At 43.8% G+C, this 16,125-nt stretch overlaps 1 protein-coding gene and 1 pseudogene across 3 annotated transcripts in view; one reads left to right on the plus strand and one right to left on the minus strand.

Annotated features, from left to right (window-relative positions):
* RALYL (RALY RNA binding protein like) overlaps positions 1–16,125 on the plus strand; it is a 1,540,715-nt gene that overhangs the window by 418,302 nt on the left and 1,106,288 nt on the right. The gene's annotated exons all lie outside the window — the stretch shown is intronic.
* On the minus strand, positions 5,202–10,493 carry LOC143998089 (hemoglobin subunit alpha-3 pseudogene; annotated as a pseudogene).

Below are 16,125 nucleotides of genomic sequence, written 5' to 3' on the forward strand. Positions count from 1 at the left end.
TTTTCCAAAAAGCTTAAAAATTGATTTTTTGACTGGAGCTACACTTTAAAAAAGTACCAGTTTGGGGCACATGCGCGGCGCTGAACGTGATGGCAGCCTAGAGGGATAGCTCCGTCTCACTCGGGACTTGATAAGCACCCTGGGGGCTTCAGCATCCGGCGAGGAAGAGGAAATCCCGCAGTGCGAGCCAAAACACCCTTACCCACTATCTCCTTCGTGCAAGGGAAAGCAGCGGTATGGCTCAAGATGGCGCGGATCAGAGCTGTGTCGCCGCCTCTCCGGCCTCCACGCCGCAAGTTTCTCCGGGCCTCTCATCGCTGAAAACCACGGCCGGTGAGTACAATGCTCTCTCCAAGGCAGATCTTGATGCAAGCCTTGAGGCCATGTATGATAAGTTGGCATCCAAGTTTCAGACCGAACTGCATAAAACTTCACACACCCTGTCACAAGAAATTGCCACTTTGGGCTTCAGAACGGAGAAATAGAAAGCAGGCACGACAAACTGGCGATAGCGCATAATGACCTCAGTAGAGAGCATGAGGCCCTAACGTCAGCATTTACAGCGATACAGATGCAAGTCAAGGATCTTGATAACAGAAACAGACGCAACAATTTGCGTCTCCGTGGAATAACTGAAATTGAAACGGATCTCATCCCTACAGTTATCCGTTTGTTTAAATCTCTCCTTCCTGACTACGAGTCCTCTGCCTTTAAATGTGACCGCATCCATAGGGCACTCCGTCAGAAACCTCCAGCGGATAAGCCCCCAAGGGATGTCGTCTTATGCATGAAGGACTTCCTTGTTAAAGAGGAGATCTTGCGAGCAGCTAGAAATAAGCAGTGAATCTTCCTGGATGACAATCAGATTCAAATTTATCCGGATATCTCACCTGCTACCCTGGAAAGAAGGAGGAATCTTAAGGAGATCACATCTGCAGTTCAATCGGCTCGCATTCGTTACAGATGGGGTTTTCCAATTAAATTGGTGGTCCCCCACAATGGCAGTACCTATTCCGTGTCTACCCTTCAAGAGGGCCAGGAACTGCTGGTGAAACTGGGCCTTCTCGATGCAGCTGAAGTACGTAGACTCCCTTCTACTCCCAGACCAGCCCCCATCTGGCGGACACCACCATCAAGGAGAGATAGGAGAAGGATCCGCTACGGGATCAGTAAGCGCAACGGAGAAAGCCCTCGCTGACTTGACTGTTTTCATATACTTACCTTTGATTCTTTTTCTACGGGCCTCTGAGCTGGTATGTTCCCTACTACCTGGTTTTCCCTGGGCCATTCCATGTATGTATGGCTTCTGTCCCTTGGAGCCGTAGCACGCTCCCCCCCCCCCCCCCCCCCCAAGCAGGATACAATAACTTGGTTCCTGAAATTCATTGTTTCAGTGTAGAGCTGGGTTTGAGACCTAGGTGTCTCGTTAATTTTTTAACTCTCTGACACCTGGCAGGCCCATAATATAGGAGTCAGGGAATTTACTTTTTATTCCCATCCCCATAATAGCTCTGCAAGATTGGATTACATTTTTGTATCACCTATAATATTAGCCAACTCAACTCAAGCAAACATTCATCCCTGTGTTTGGTCAGACCATCATGCCACCGCATTTACCACCACTATCATCAAATTAGCTCCCACTTCACACTCCTGGAGACTTAATGAATCACTCCTGACCGATGTAGATATAGTCCCTAAAATAGAGGAAACGATAGAGGAATACTTTGCTATGAACGCTCAACCCAATATGTTGCCCTCTACACTCTGGGTTACCCATAAGGCTGTCCTTAGGGGAAAACTGATTGCAGAATCCTCCACTCGTAACAAACTGATTAATGGGAGAATTCTTGTTCTTACATGGGAAATCAATCGTTTATATAAAAACACAGCCTCCTTACATTTGGAATCCACCAGATTGGAGATAAACCGTAAACTACTTGAATTGGACTCCCTATTGACCAATAAAGTAGAAAAAACCCTTAGATGGGCAAAAGCAAAATATCTGTTGTTTGACAACTCGGCATCGTCCATTTTTGCACGTAAACTGAAACACACCTCACGTCCACCTCATGTTTACAAACTGAGCACTAGAGAGGGTTTCCTCACGTCTCACCCGAAAAGTCTTGGGGATTTTTGAAAAATGTTATTCTTCCTTATTATCCCCTAATGTAGAAGTAAATGTCCCAGAAATTAACTCCTGGTTGGATACTGTTCCACTGCCCACCTTATCCCTATCACAGGTTGAACTACTTAATTCCCCTATTTCCACCTCTGAAGTCCTGAATGTAATCAAATCACTTAAGCAAGGTTCAGCCCCAGGCCCGGATGGGTTTGCTGCAATTTATTATAAAAAATGTGCAACTTCTTTGGCCCCTAGACTTACCTATCTTTTTAACTGGGTGATGCAGGGTGGTAGCTTTCCTGAGGAAATGTTATTGGCGAACATGTCTTTAATTCCCAAACCCGACAAAAATCGAACACTCCCGCAAAATTACAGGCCTATTTCGGTCATGAATAATGATCTGAAGATTTTTAGTAGGATTCTTGCAGATAGACTAGCCAAATTAATCCTCTCCCTTATCTCCCCATTCCAATTCGGCTTCATCCCCCACAGGTTAATAACAGACAATATTCGTTTGGCGACGGACATTATCCAGGACGCTAACGTATATTCACAAAGTCTTCTTTTACTTTCAGAAGACGTTCGATAGTGTCTCTTGGAGCTATCTTACAAATGTTCTACAAAGGTTAGGGTCCAAGGGAGAGTTCTTGCACTCCTTTCACACTCTCTATAAAAACCCTATAACAAGAATTAAAATTCCGGGCTGTTGCTCAGAATTTTTTAGTGTAGGGAGGGGGACTAGGCAGGGGTGTCCCCTGTCCCCGCTAATTTTTGCCTTAGCCCTTGAACCCCTTGCCATAGCCATCCTGAACAACCCCAATATTTCCGGATATACGAAAGGCCCCCTATCCTACAAATTATGTATGTATGCTGACGACGTTTTAATGTTTCTGACAAATCCACTACTCTCCCTCCCTAATCTATTTGACACCCTATCTAAATTCGCTAAAGTCTCGGGACTATCTATTAACTTGTCTAAATCCACCGCCCTCCCCATAGGGATCCCACCTGCAGAACTTTCCCATCTTAAGCAGACATTTCCCTTCCATTGGTCTGACTCCCACCTCTCCTACTTGGGAATAGTTCTTCCAGAAAATTATAAAAAACTATTCGCACCCAATTACCCCCCACTCGTTGCAAATCTGAAATAAACCCTGCAGCTATGGTCAAACCTACATATCTTTTTCATAGGGAGAATAACAGCCCTCAAAATGGTCATTCTTACCCGCCTCCTATATATGTTCCGGTCCCTCCCAATTAAAATTTCAAAATCGTACCTTAATGATTTCCAATCTCATCTTAATAGGTTCATATGGCAGGACAAGCCCTCTAGATTTGCCAGAGATGTTTTGTATCGCTCCTCAAAGAGTGGGGGCTTGGGGGTCCCGCAGATATGGCTCTATTATGTAGCTAGTAGATTCTCACAACAAGCTCAATGGAACATTAGGAACTCTAGGGTACCGTGGGTTCAATTTGAACAGGAATCTATACACCCCTTGTTTCTGCCGGGTGTTATGTGGTCCTCTAATCTGACTAACCGGACTCAAATCTACAAAAATCGAATTGTCTCGGATGGCTTATGTCTTTGGAACATGTATAAAAACAAATACGGCCTAGTTTCCCAGATACCTGGGGGTGCCTTGTATCTGGGGGACCCCAGGTTCACATCAACCTATAATCACCAGGCTGCTTTCCGAATTTGGATAGCTTGGCCTCATTTCTCTGGAAGATTTTCTGATTGATTCAAAATTCGCTACCTTTCAAGAGTTACAATCTAGATTCCAGATTCCTAGCGTCGAATTCCTCCATTATTTACAAATCTGTCACTTCTATCTGCAACATTACCCTGGCCCTTACTCCCTGCATCGAAATACTTTGAAGATATTTGCCACACCACATCCAGACAAAAGGGACTGATCTCAGGGCTTTACAAGATACTGGAATCAGCGGTGGAAAGGGAAGGGTTGAACTATAGATCCAAATGGTAACAAGAGCTGGGACTGGAGGATAATACAATTGACTGGGATAAAAACTGGAGAAACATGTGCCAATGTTCAAGATCGTTATCCATCAGAGAAACAGCCATCAAAGTAATTACCAGATGGTATTATACACCCCTGCGGTTGCAAAAGATCTTTCCTCAGGCACCCTCCAGCTGTTTCAGGGGTTGCCCTCACCCAGGCTCTTTCAGACACATTTTCTGGGAGTGTGACCAAATCCAACCCATATGGCAACACCTATTTGGTCTAATTAATAAGTTGGCCGCTACACTATAACTATGGAGGCATGTCATTCTTTGTTATTTCAGTCTCCACCGGACACCCCCAGGCACCTGAGATGCTTAATCCATTCAATCTGTTTAGCCATGCAGTGGTCTATAGCACTCAATTGGAAATCTCCTTCATTACCACTTGCCCAGATCTTGTCACGGGTTGACCTAATGATGCACTCTTAGAAAATCCACCACATTTTACATGACACTGTCCCTGTGTTTGAAGCTAAGTGGAAACCTTGGTCTGTATTCAGACTTCTGAATTAGCTGCACTAGTCTCTCCCCCATCCCCGGTTAAAAATTTTTGTTTTTCTTATTTTATTTTTTATTTTTTTCTTATTTCTTCTTTTATCCTGGGCTCTTTTGGCCTTTCATTTTAGATGCATCCTATAATATAGACTCTAAAAGTTTATCTCGTCCATACGGAATGCCACACAAGAAGCAGCTTCACACTCATCGATTTCTGTGTTTACGCTAGGCGTAGATGATTGTGTTTATATCTACATATTGTACATGATTCTTGCCATGTAACATTGACTTATTTTTCTGTATGGATGTCTCTTCTCATCCACATGTTTGTTACCCTGTTTATTACTTTTCAATAAAAAAGTTTGAAAACAAAAAAAAAAGTACCAGTTCAAAATTACAAACAGATTCTACTTAACAACAAACCTACAGTCCCTGTCTTGTTTGCACCGCCTGTATACTGCTGCAACCTGCCGCAGTACAGCAGTTTTTAAGTATTTAAAAAGAACCCAAAGAACTCCCAATTCCACGTTATTTTACTTCATTTTTCATTTATTTCTACTTAGTGAAGACTGGAGCAGCTAGAGCAAGGAATTTTTGCCAGGCAACCTGAAATTCAGGAGTGAAATCACGGGGGAATTGAGTAGCCAAGACCAGCAGTATAACCTGAGACAACATCTGCAAAGAGAAATAGAGAATATGTTATTTTTGTGAACCTATACACCCAGGCTGTCTTTAAGGCAAGGCAAAAGGGGCAGCTGCCCTGGGCCCTGTCATTGTTGTGGGGCCCAAAGCAGCTGCCTCATACTTGCCCACTATCCCAGTTTACATTCCCTTGTCCCTTGAAGTTTTAGTCCTGTGCTGTGTCCTGATATCTCAGTGTGAAGTGCTGCTACTAATGCTGCCCAGCTCTGCCCTATTGTTGTGTACAGATGACTCACCTGAAGACCCTGTGTTTACATGTAAATAAGCAGAATTCATATGTAAATAGCAGCGGCATGCAAATGTAAATAGCTGAAGCCAACGGAATTGATATGTAAATAAAGGCAGCATTCATATGTATATCATGCCCCGCTGCAGTGAGGAGATGATGTGCTGTAACCTGTAGCAACCAGTGAGCAGTATTACTGTACAGAAATCTCTAGCAGTCAATCAACAAGCAGAAATGCTGTAACCTCTAGCAACTAATCGGTGAGCCTTAAGGAGTGCTGTAACCTTTAGCCACCAGTCAGTGAGCGGTAATGATATGCTGTAACCTCTGGCAACCAATCACAATCGCTGCCTGATCTGATACAGTAAACTGATTTTAAGTCTAGCTGCTATTCATTTTATGTCTCAGAGAAGGCGGAGAGCAAATTTGCATGGGGGGGAGGGGGGCCCTAAGAAAATGTTTGCCCAGGGCCCAATCAATATTAAAGACGGCCCTGCTATACACACCTATATCATCTGTAAACCAAAGAGCATTAGCTTCCTGGACTGTGATGTTTACAATGGTTTTTTTTTTATTTTATTTTTTTTACTGACGTAATTTCATGTAGCATAGCTTAATAACATTTTGTGTGCTAATTTATAAAAACTAAAGCACAATTCAAATTGTTTCTTAAATATTCCAGTTAAGCTTAGCCTTTCAGAAGAAAGTAAAAATCAATTTCTTGAAAAAAGCTCAACTTGTTTTCCATTTTTATTATTAGTTTTAATGGGAATTTTAGGAAAAGTGAGGAAAGTATAAACTGGAATTATTTTTTTAACTTGATGTATTCTGAAAGGTTATGGAGAAAACTGCTTCTCTTTTAGATATTTAATGAAAATGTCTAGTGGAGATGCTCTTCTTCAGATCAGGGGACGCAATACAGAATTTTCAGTGATTGTAAGGTTTAATTATAATTTTTTTTAAATAACAAACATGCTATACTTACCTGAGTAAATACTACGCTGTGCTATACATATGATCTTATCAAAAATATAAAAATATGTAAAAGGTAATAGGATGTATATATAACAGAAACACACAAATATTGACCAATGGTGAAGTGCCAATAAATAAATAAAAAATATAAATAAAAAAATATAAGGGGATGGAAACTCAAATATATAGATTCGTAAAATTCATAAAGTTCGTAGAAGTCCCTAAAATATATGCGAGAAAAGAAAAAATTATATATATGTATTTATAGCAAGTAATAAAGTGCTCATGTGCAAACAGAGTTTCCTTCTGTGTTTCTAATCCCAATTACTCAGGGTAGTCCATGCAATCACAAAACAGCTTGGTAGGTGTTCAAATGTGCTAAGGTGGCCTCCCTCCAATGATCACCTAGGCCTAGTTAGTGAACGCTCACCTTAGAGTGTGCGACTTAGTGATTAAGCCAAGTCTAAACGCGTATTAGAACCTCCTCTGGGCTCAGAAGGGAACAACTGCATTCAGGGCTCCTCAGTGAAATACCTCAGTTTATGCAAAAATAAATGCGCTTGATAGTGTAGTAGGTTTAAACAATTTAATGAACACAAGCAAACAAACCCTAATACAGGGTACTCACATTTATAAAGTGTGTTTAGTGCACCACTCTATTGCCAGCAATAACCAATAAGATCAGATACAGGAAAGGTATGGGGGTGATGTGCATCTCCTCCTATGGCAGGTAGACTGCTCCTCGTGCCGTCCTGTCCCCTCCCCAATGCGTATTAGATACAAGGAATTCGTCTCTACTTCAGGGGGAATTGTATACGAATTCCCTGTATCGAATATAAGGGGGCTGAGTAGTGTTGCCATTTGCCAACTGCCCATTAATTTACGGGCAGCCCGTAAATTTCACCCCAATTTCGGGCTGCCCGTTAAAGCCTGTTATGGGCAGCAGTGCCCGTAAAAAATATGGCTGCGGGCCGACCATACACACTCGGCTTTTTCTGGCCGCGCGGGTGCATGCGCAGTGAGTACGTGATGTAATAGCGCTGTCCGGCACCATTTTTAAATGGACGGTGTGTCCGCATGACCACTTCTGTACCATGTCCACATGCTCTTACCACCTGTGTACCATGTCCGCATGATCACCTCTGTACCATACCATGTCCGCATGACCACCTCCGTACCATGTCTGCATTCTTTGACCACCTCTGTACAATGTCCACATGACCACCTCTGTACCACGTCTGCATGACAACTTTTGTACCATGTCCGCGTGACCACCTCTGTACCATGTCCACATGCTCTGACCACCTCTGTTCCTTGTCTGCATAACCACCCCTGTACCATGTGTGCATGCTCTAACCACCTCTGTACCATGTCCGCATGACCACCTCTGTACCATACCGTGTCTGCATGACCACCTCTGTACCATGTCCGCATGCTCTGACCACCTCTGTACCATGTTCACATGACCACCTCTATACCATACCGTGTCTGCATGACCACCTCTGTACCATGTCCGCATGCTCTGACCACCTCTGTACCATGTCCGCATGTTCTGACCACCTCTGTACCACGTCCGTATACTCTGAACACCTCTGTAACATGTCCGCATGACCACCTCTGTACCATATCGTGTCCACATAACCACCTCTGTACCATGTCCGCATTCTTTGACCACCTCTGTACCATGTTCGCGCCTTCTACAGTGCAAGGGGGGATTCTACAGACCCTGATATAAGTGAGAACTCTGGTGTAAAGGGCAATGTAGTGGACTCTGAGAAAAGGTGGTCTCTGGTGACCAGAGCCCCCTCCCCCTTTTTAGATCACAGTTCCCGCTTAAATCATAATCGGCAGAGTTCCCATGCAAATGAAGAAATATGTTTCTTGACTTTTGTTTAACATAAACACATTGTGAATAGCATTAACTACATGTTTATAGTTGAAATATTGATATTTGCACGGTGTAGCACTCCCATTTTAGGTACTTGTGCAATGTCAGTTACAGAATCCGGCTCTGTCAGTAAATTTCATGATTTTTTTTTTGCCAGTAAAAAATTGGTGATGTTTGTAAATGTTGGTGTCCTGACAGTAAATTTTAGTTTGGGGGTTGGCAACACTGGGGCAGAGGGGAGGTATATTTCAACATAAATATTTTTTACCTTCATGCAGGGAATGTGTTAATGAAAAAAATGTTTAGGCTTTAGAACCACCTTAAAGGCTGACCCTTACCCAGATAGCAAGGATATCTTGCCACAAATTTGTGGCAGTGTTGAATTGTAAGTTTTGTTAACTTGCTTGCACATTTTCACTGGTAAGTTGTACACTTGCAGAGCACTTGAAACACAAGGTCTAGTTGACACTTTTCCAATTTGTAGTAAATTTGCATGGCACATCTCTAGCAAGAGCAAAGTTGCAGTGGTGAGTCTACAGCAAGAGCTCTGCAAGTTACAGTTCCCCCTGTGGTGGGAGGACTATTGCACAAAATAACTGAACCAGAACTTCCAGCAGACTTTCAGAATGTTTGCAAAGAAAGTTGACCTGGAGTAATGCAATGCAGACTTGATGCAATTGTGCAACAAACTTGTGAAGCCTGGCAAGTCAAGCAATAGCTTAGCAAGTCATTTTCAAACTTGCAACACAATTGCTTGTTATGTGGGTATTTGCCCCACCCATGTTTAAATACTATATTACTGTATGGTGCAATGACATTTAAACCCAATGTATGTTGTCCACCTGAATCAAGTTATGGTATCTTATTATTGTGTAATAATATTCAGGAGTCCTTACGCCATAGGTTCCTGGATCCATTCTTATCTGGTTTGCATCCTGGTCAGTGAGGGCAGACAGGTTGCCAGCAGGGTCATTCAGGTGACTGGCTGCACTTTTAAGAGCATTCAGAATCTTTGCACCTTGTGTCTTGGGGTTATAAGAGCCAGGGACCAGGTCATAGTCTTTGTAAAAGACTTTGCTTTTGGGATAGACAAGGACAAACCTAATAGAAAATAAAACAACAATAGTAGTTAATACATATAAAATGACATTCCAGATTTAAAAAATAATGTATGTATAGACACTGGGAAAAGCAAACTTTATTTTAGCTCCCTGCTGTTAAAACTAGCAGAAGGTGGACCTTGCTGACCTTCAAGAAATTGACCTAAGACAAAATGATCTTGTTTCATGGCTTGATGGAAACTGTGTTGCAAACAAATGCTGCATAATGTATGATACATAAAATACCAGTAGTGGCATTCAATACTTACTTACATCTTTCTCTTAATTTCCATGTAAGTCTAAAGTGGTTCTAAAGTTAAAAGTTTTTTTAATTTCTTTTGCTTTTTTTTACTACCTTGATGCATTCTCTGCATGAAGGTAAAAAAACTAAAACTTCCACTAGCTGCAAGTGCCCCCCCCCCCCCCACCCCTGTGAGGAGTAAGTTGGGGCGGGGCTGATCCACGCTGTGTGTGTCTATGGATGCACACAGCCTTGCTCAGGAGCAAGCCCACATGTGTGCCCCCATAGCAAGCAGCTTGCTATATTGGCACATGCAGAGGAAGTGGAGCAGAGAGCACAGGTAGGGGACACCAGAAATGGAGGAATGGAGGTATAAACCTCTTTTTTATTTTGGGAATTTTTTTTGACTTTACAATGCTTTACCTTAACCTGAAAACATTTAGTTTTGTAGAGTGGAGACAGGATATGAATTCAGTAGCTTTTTGAAAATGACTGCTGGAATGTCAGTGTAACTAATTTCATTAGCCTAAAAATTCCTGTGCTGTTACATTATACAGATAGTTGAAAATCCACAGTGTTATCATCTATATATATATAAAATAAGAATAATAGAACCTTACCTGCTCAAAGTCTCACCACCCAGATCAATTCCCTTGGCAGAAATCTTGTCCATCATGGAAAGCACATCAGCCTTCTCACTAGCAGATAGACTCATTATGGTGATCAGGAGACGGCACAGAAAGCCTTACATCAGCTTGGCAACTCAAGAAAGATCCACAACAAACTGAAAATCTCACTAGTTTTGTAAATCATTGAGATACCATTTAGAAAGTTAAGATGCATTCCTATTGGCTGAAAATGACACACCACCCCTTAGATGTTTTATGTGCTGACACAGAGAAAGCATCTCATTACTAAATGTTGATTACAAAGCTTATACACTCCTTTTGTGTTTACTGAGCTATTGCTTATCATTACAGTTGAATGCATTAAAGGACATGGCGTTAGACATATCATTTCAATATACACAATTGGATAGCATTTACAAGTTTAAAATGATAGTTGTGATTATTTAATTTGTTTTATCTCATCTCCACCTGTCTGGGGGTTAAGAATACCAGTTAAGTATATTTTTAATAGAAAATGTTCACATATTTCTGGACTACCATAATTCCACTTCATATTTGTTACTTTAAAAAACCATTTCCTTTTTTTGAATTGCAAACGTTATGGGCTGTTCGCGCCAAATGCGAGTGGCGTGTCACGGCCCATAATTCACTGCGGCGTCGCAGTGCATTGCTGGCTGATGATTGTACACTATGACCCGCATGCTTGGCCAATCACAGCGCCATCTGTACAGCGAGCCGTAATTGGCCAATTATGGCTCAGGGAGTTTAGTACACGCCCCACACTATATAAGGTCGCTTGGAAGTCAGCCTTGTGTAGTGTGTTCCGCAGTGCTGATAGAGAGAGAGATATGCAGTGTCATTTCATTTCAGATCAGGCAGGAGGCGAGTCAGTTAGATGCAGTGAGTGTATTGTGTATATATATGCATCCTAGGTGTTGTGTGTGTGTATATATATATATATATATATATATATATATATATATATACAGTGGTGTGAAAAAGTGTTTGCCCCCTTCCTCATTTCCTGTTCCTTTGCATGTTTGTCACACTTAAGTGTTTCGGAACATCAAACCAATTTAAACAATAGTCAAGGACAACACAAGTATACACAAAATGCAATTTGTAAATGAAGGTGTTTATTATTAAAGGTGAAAAAAAATCCAAACCATCATGGCCCTGTGTGAAAAAGTGATTGCCCCCCTTGTTAAAACATACTATAACTGTGGTTGTCCACACCTGAGTTCAATTTCTCTAGCCACACCCAGGCCTGATTATTGCCACACCTGTTCACAATCAAGGCATCACTTAAATAGGAGCTGCTTGACACAGTAAGGTCCACCAGAAGATCCTTAAAAGCTACACATCATGCCGAGACCCAAAGAAATTCAGGAACAATTGAGAAAGAAAGTAATTGAGATCTATCAGTCTGGAAAGGGTTATAAAGCCATTTCCAAAGCTTTGGGAATCCAGCGAACCACAGTGAGAGCCATTATCCACAAATGGCGAAGACATGGAACAGTGGTGAACCTTCCCAGGAGTGGCCGGCCGCCCAAAATTACCCCAAGAGCGCAGCGACGACTCATCCAAGAGGTCACAAAAGACCCCACAACAACGTCCAAGGAACTGCAGACCTAACTTGCCTCAGTTAAGGTCAGCGTTCATGCCTCCACCATCAGGAAAAGACTGGGCAAAAATGGCCTGCATGGCAGAGTTCCAAGGGGAAAACCACTGCTGAGCAAAAAGAACATCAAAGCTCGTCTCAATTTCTCCACAACACATCTTGATGATCCCCAAGACTTTTGGGACAACATTCTGTGGACCGATGAGACAAAAGTGGAACTCTTTGGAAGGTGTGTGTCCAAGTATATCTTGCGTAGAAGGAACACTGCATTTCATAAAAAGAACATTATACCAACAGTAAAATATGGTGGTGGTGGTGTGATGGTCTGGGGCTGTTTTGCTGCTTCAGGACCTGGAAGACTTGCCGTGATAAAAGGAACTATGAATTCTGCTGTCTACCAAGAGATCCTGAAGGAGAATGTCCGACCAATTGTTCGTGTACTCAAGCTGAAACGAACTTGGGTTCTGCAGCAGGACAATGATCTTAAACACACCAGCAAGTCCACCACCGAATGGCTGAAGAAAAACAAAATGAAGACTTTGGAGTGGCCTAGCCAAAGTCCTGACCTGAATCCTATTGACATGTTGTGGTATGACCTTAAAAAGGCCGTTCATGCTCGAAAACCCTCTAATGTAACTGAATTAGGACAATTCTGCAAAGATGAGTGGGCCAAAATTCCTCCAGGACGCTGTAAAAGCCTCATTGCACGTTATCGCAAACGCTTGGTTGCAGTTGTTGCTGCTAAGGGTGGCCCAACCAGTTATTAGGTTTAGGGGGCAATCACTTTTTCACACAGGGCCATGATGGTTTGGATTTTTTTTTCACCTTTAATAATAAACACCTTCATTTACAAATTGCATTTTGTGTTTACTTGTGTTGTCCTTGACTGTTGTTTAAATTGGTTTGATGTTCCGAAACACTTAAGTGTGACAAACATGCAAAGGAACAGGAAATGAGGAAGGGGGCAAACACTTTTTCACACCACTGTATATATATATATATATATATATATATATATATATATATATTTATTTATTTACACACATTGCATTCAGTTTAGCTAGGTTCATTCCTGTGTACTGTGTCCTTTTTAGTGTGCACTTAAAGCTACCCCAATTTCTGATGTTCTTCTGATCCTATACCACAGGCAGGCAGCTGCAATAATTACAGTTGGTGTACTGTGTAATCTGCACAGTGTGCGTCTAAAGCTACCCCAATTGCTGGAGTTCTTCTGATCCTATATTCTGATCTGTTCTTCTGATCCTAAACCACAGGCAAGCAGCTGCAGTAATTACGGTTGGTGTACTGTGTACTCTGCACAGTGTGCACATAAAGCTACCCCAATTGCTGGTGTTCTCATACTAATAATACTACAGGCAGGCAGTTAATTCTGCTAGCTGCAGTATAATCAGTATATATGTCCCAGCTTTGTGTAGCTACAACTCCCTGCAGGCCATTAGTATGTCTGGAAGACCAACAAGGAGAGGCAGACAGTCACGAGCCAATAAAAGAGAGCAAGCAGGCTCTGTGTCTAGAGGCAACAGTGCTGGTTGCGGACACAGTGCATCCTCATCAGCACGCATGTCCTTTTTTTGGCAGATGGCCATGTTGAGCCACAACATGCCAAAGACTTGGTAGAGTGGATGACCAAGCCATCCTCATCCTCCTCATCCTCTCTCACCCAGGCTCAGGGAACTTTGTCTGGCAACGCAGCTGCCAACGCGGCCTCTTCCCTCGGCTCAATAGCATCAGTCACTCCTTTCCTTGCCCAACCATTTCCTCCTGAACTGTTTGACCATAGTGTTGGGTACATGCTCTAGGACGATGCCCAGCATTTTGAAGGCTCTGATGATGATACCCAGCTAGAGGAAGGCAGTAACGTGAGCCCAATGAGGGGATATCCAAGAAGGACAGCAATCTGGCAGTCATGTTCCCCCAGCTGCAGCATACTGCCAGGTTTGCTCCGGTGATGAGGAGGGAGGAGATGATGAGGTCACTGACTCCACGTGGGTGCTTGATAGGAGGGAGGAGGAGGAAGAGGCACATCTCCAATGAGACAGGATGCCCTCCAGGGGCCAGCTTAAGGGCAGCACACTGACTGCATCACACCGCAGAGCTCCGCATGTGCAGATCGCTGCCTCTTATTCCAAAAGTTTTTTGGTGTGGGCCTTTTTTGAGACGAGTGCATAAGATCACACCGCTGCTATTTGCAACATATGTCTCAAGCATATCTTGCGTGGCCAAAACATCAGCTGTTTGGGCACCACATGCTTGACAAGCGTACCTAAAAGACCCACACCAAAGAACAAAGTGGACATCTCCTTGCTCCTCATCAGCTGGGATCTCCAAGCCCACTATACCTTCAGTCCTCTCTGAAACCTGCACTGAAAGGAATGAAGGTATAGAATCAGGTGTGTCACAGCCAAGTACTTGTGGGCAATCTGTTATCGGTACACTGATGTCCGATTGTACCAGGCAAATTTCCCTGCCCCAGCTGCTGCACCGCCAAAAGAAGTTCACTCCCAGCCATCCACATGCCCAGCGGTTTAATGCTTCTGGCAGCTGGGAAGGATACAGGACAAGGTGTTGGAGGTTGTTCCGCCACCACGCTTCCAAAATGCAACTACTTGTGATTCTGACCCAATTCTCTCCTCCATCCCCTCCTCTTCTTCTTCCCCCATGGCCTTTTCCTGTGCTTTGTCCTTGGAACCAGCAGTGCTCCGTAGGCGTGCAAGGGCTACGCAAGTACGCAGGCAAAAAGATGCCATGCCGTGCTTGCGCTGTTGTGCTTGGGGGACAGGAGGCACACTGGGGCAAAGATTCTGTCAGCTATGCAGGGGCAGGCTGAGAGGTGGTTGATGCCATGCCAGCTTAAGCCAGGAATGGTGGTTTACGACAATGGCACCAACCTCCTCTCTGCCCTCAGACAGGGACAACTGACCCATGTGCCCTGTTTGGCTCACGTCCTTAACTTGGAGGTGCAGCAGTTCTTGGGCAGATACCTGAGCTAACAGGATGTACTGGGCAGGTCAGTAAAGTCTGTGTGCATTTCCACTGGTCATATAATGACAGTGCTCGGCTGGCTGAGCTCCAAAAGGAAATGAACCTGCCCAAGAATCGCCTAATCTGACATGCCCACCAGGTGGAGCTCAACGTTGGCCATGTGCAGCGGCTGCACATGCAGCAGAGGGCCATCAATGACTACCTTTGCGACTATGGCACCAGAACAGGGTAGGGGAGCTTGGTTTTTTCCCCCACGCCAGTGGGCCACAATGATGGTGAGTAGTGACAGTGCATGCATCAGTGACACTGTCCCTCTTGTCCACCTGTTGGAGCACACACTGTGTGGAATAATAGACAGGGCATTTGAGGCAGAACAGAGACCAGAAGAGGAGGACTTCCTTACCTCTCCAGGCCCCCTTTATCCAGACAGTGTTCCTGCTGGCCCGCCGATCACACTGGAAGAGGAGGAGGAGAAAGATTGTGTCAGCATAGAGGTGGAGCCTGGCACTCAGCATCAGTAGTCTTTTAGGGATCATTTACAGTCCCAAGAAACCCGTGGACTTGTATGTGCCTGGGAGGAGGTGGCTGCGGATTATGTCATCCTTAGTTACCCAGAAGACTCCGGACTGAATGCTTCAGCTAACCTACGCTGCATGGCCTCCATGATCCTGCAAAGCCTGCGGAAGGATCCTCGTATTCATCAGATCAAGGAGTCAGATCATTACTGGCTGGAAACCCTCCTTGATCCACGTTACAAGGGTAAGGTTGCGGACCTTATCTTGCCATCGCAGAGGGAGCAGAGGATGAAACACCTTCGGGAGGCCTTGCAGAAAGGTCTGTGCAACGCGTACCCAGAGACTTGGAGGTTACAAATTCCTGGTCCTGGACAACATGTTGCTGAGGCTTCAGTATGCGTTCAGACAATTTTGTAGACCGCAGCCCCAAGGTATGATCGGTTCCAGAAACCATTGCCAGCATCTGATTTACATGGTGCAGGAATACCTAGGGGCAAGATCAGACTTGGACACTTTTCCCACCGAAAATCCTCTGGATTACTGGGTCTTGAGGATGGATCACTGGCCAGAGCTTGCACA

Source organism: Lithobates pipiens, unplaced genomic scaffold, assembly GCF_037356315.1.
Source record: "Lithobates pipiens isolate NorthernLeopardFrog02 unplaced genomic scaffold, aLitPip1_a1.2 Scaffold_19, whole genome shotgun sequence".
In the NCBI taxonomy this organism is placed as follows: Eukaryota; Metazoa; Chordata; class Amphibia; order Anura; family Ranidae; genus Lithobates; species Lithobates pipiens.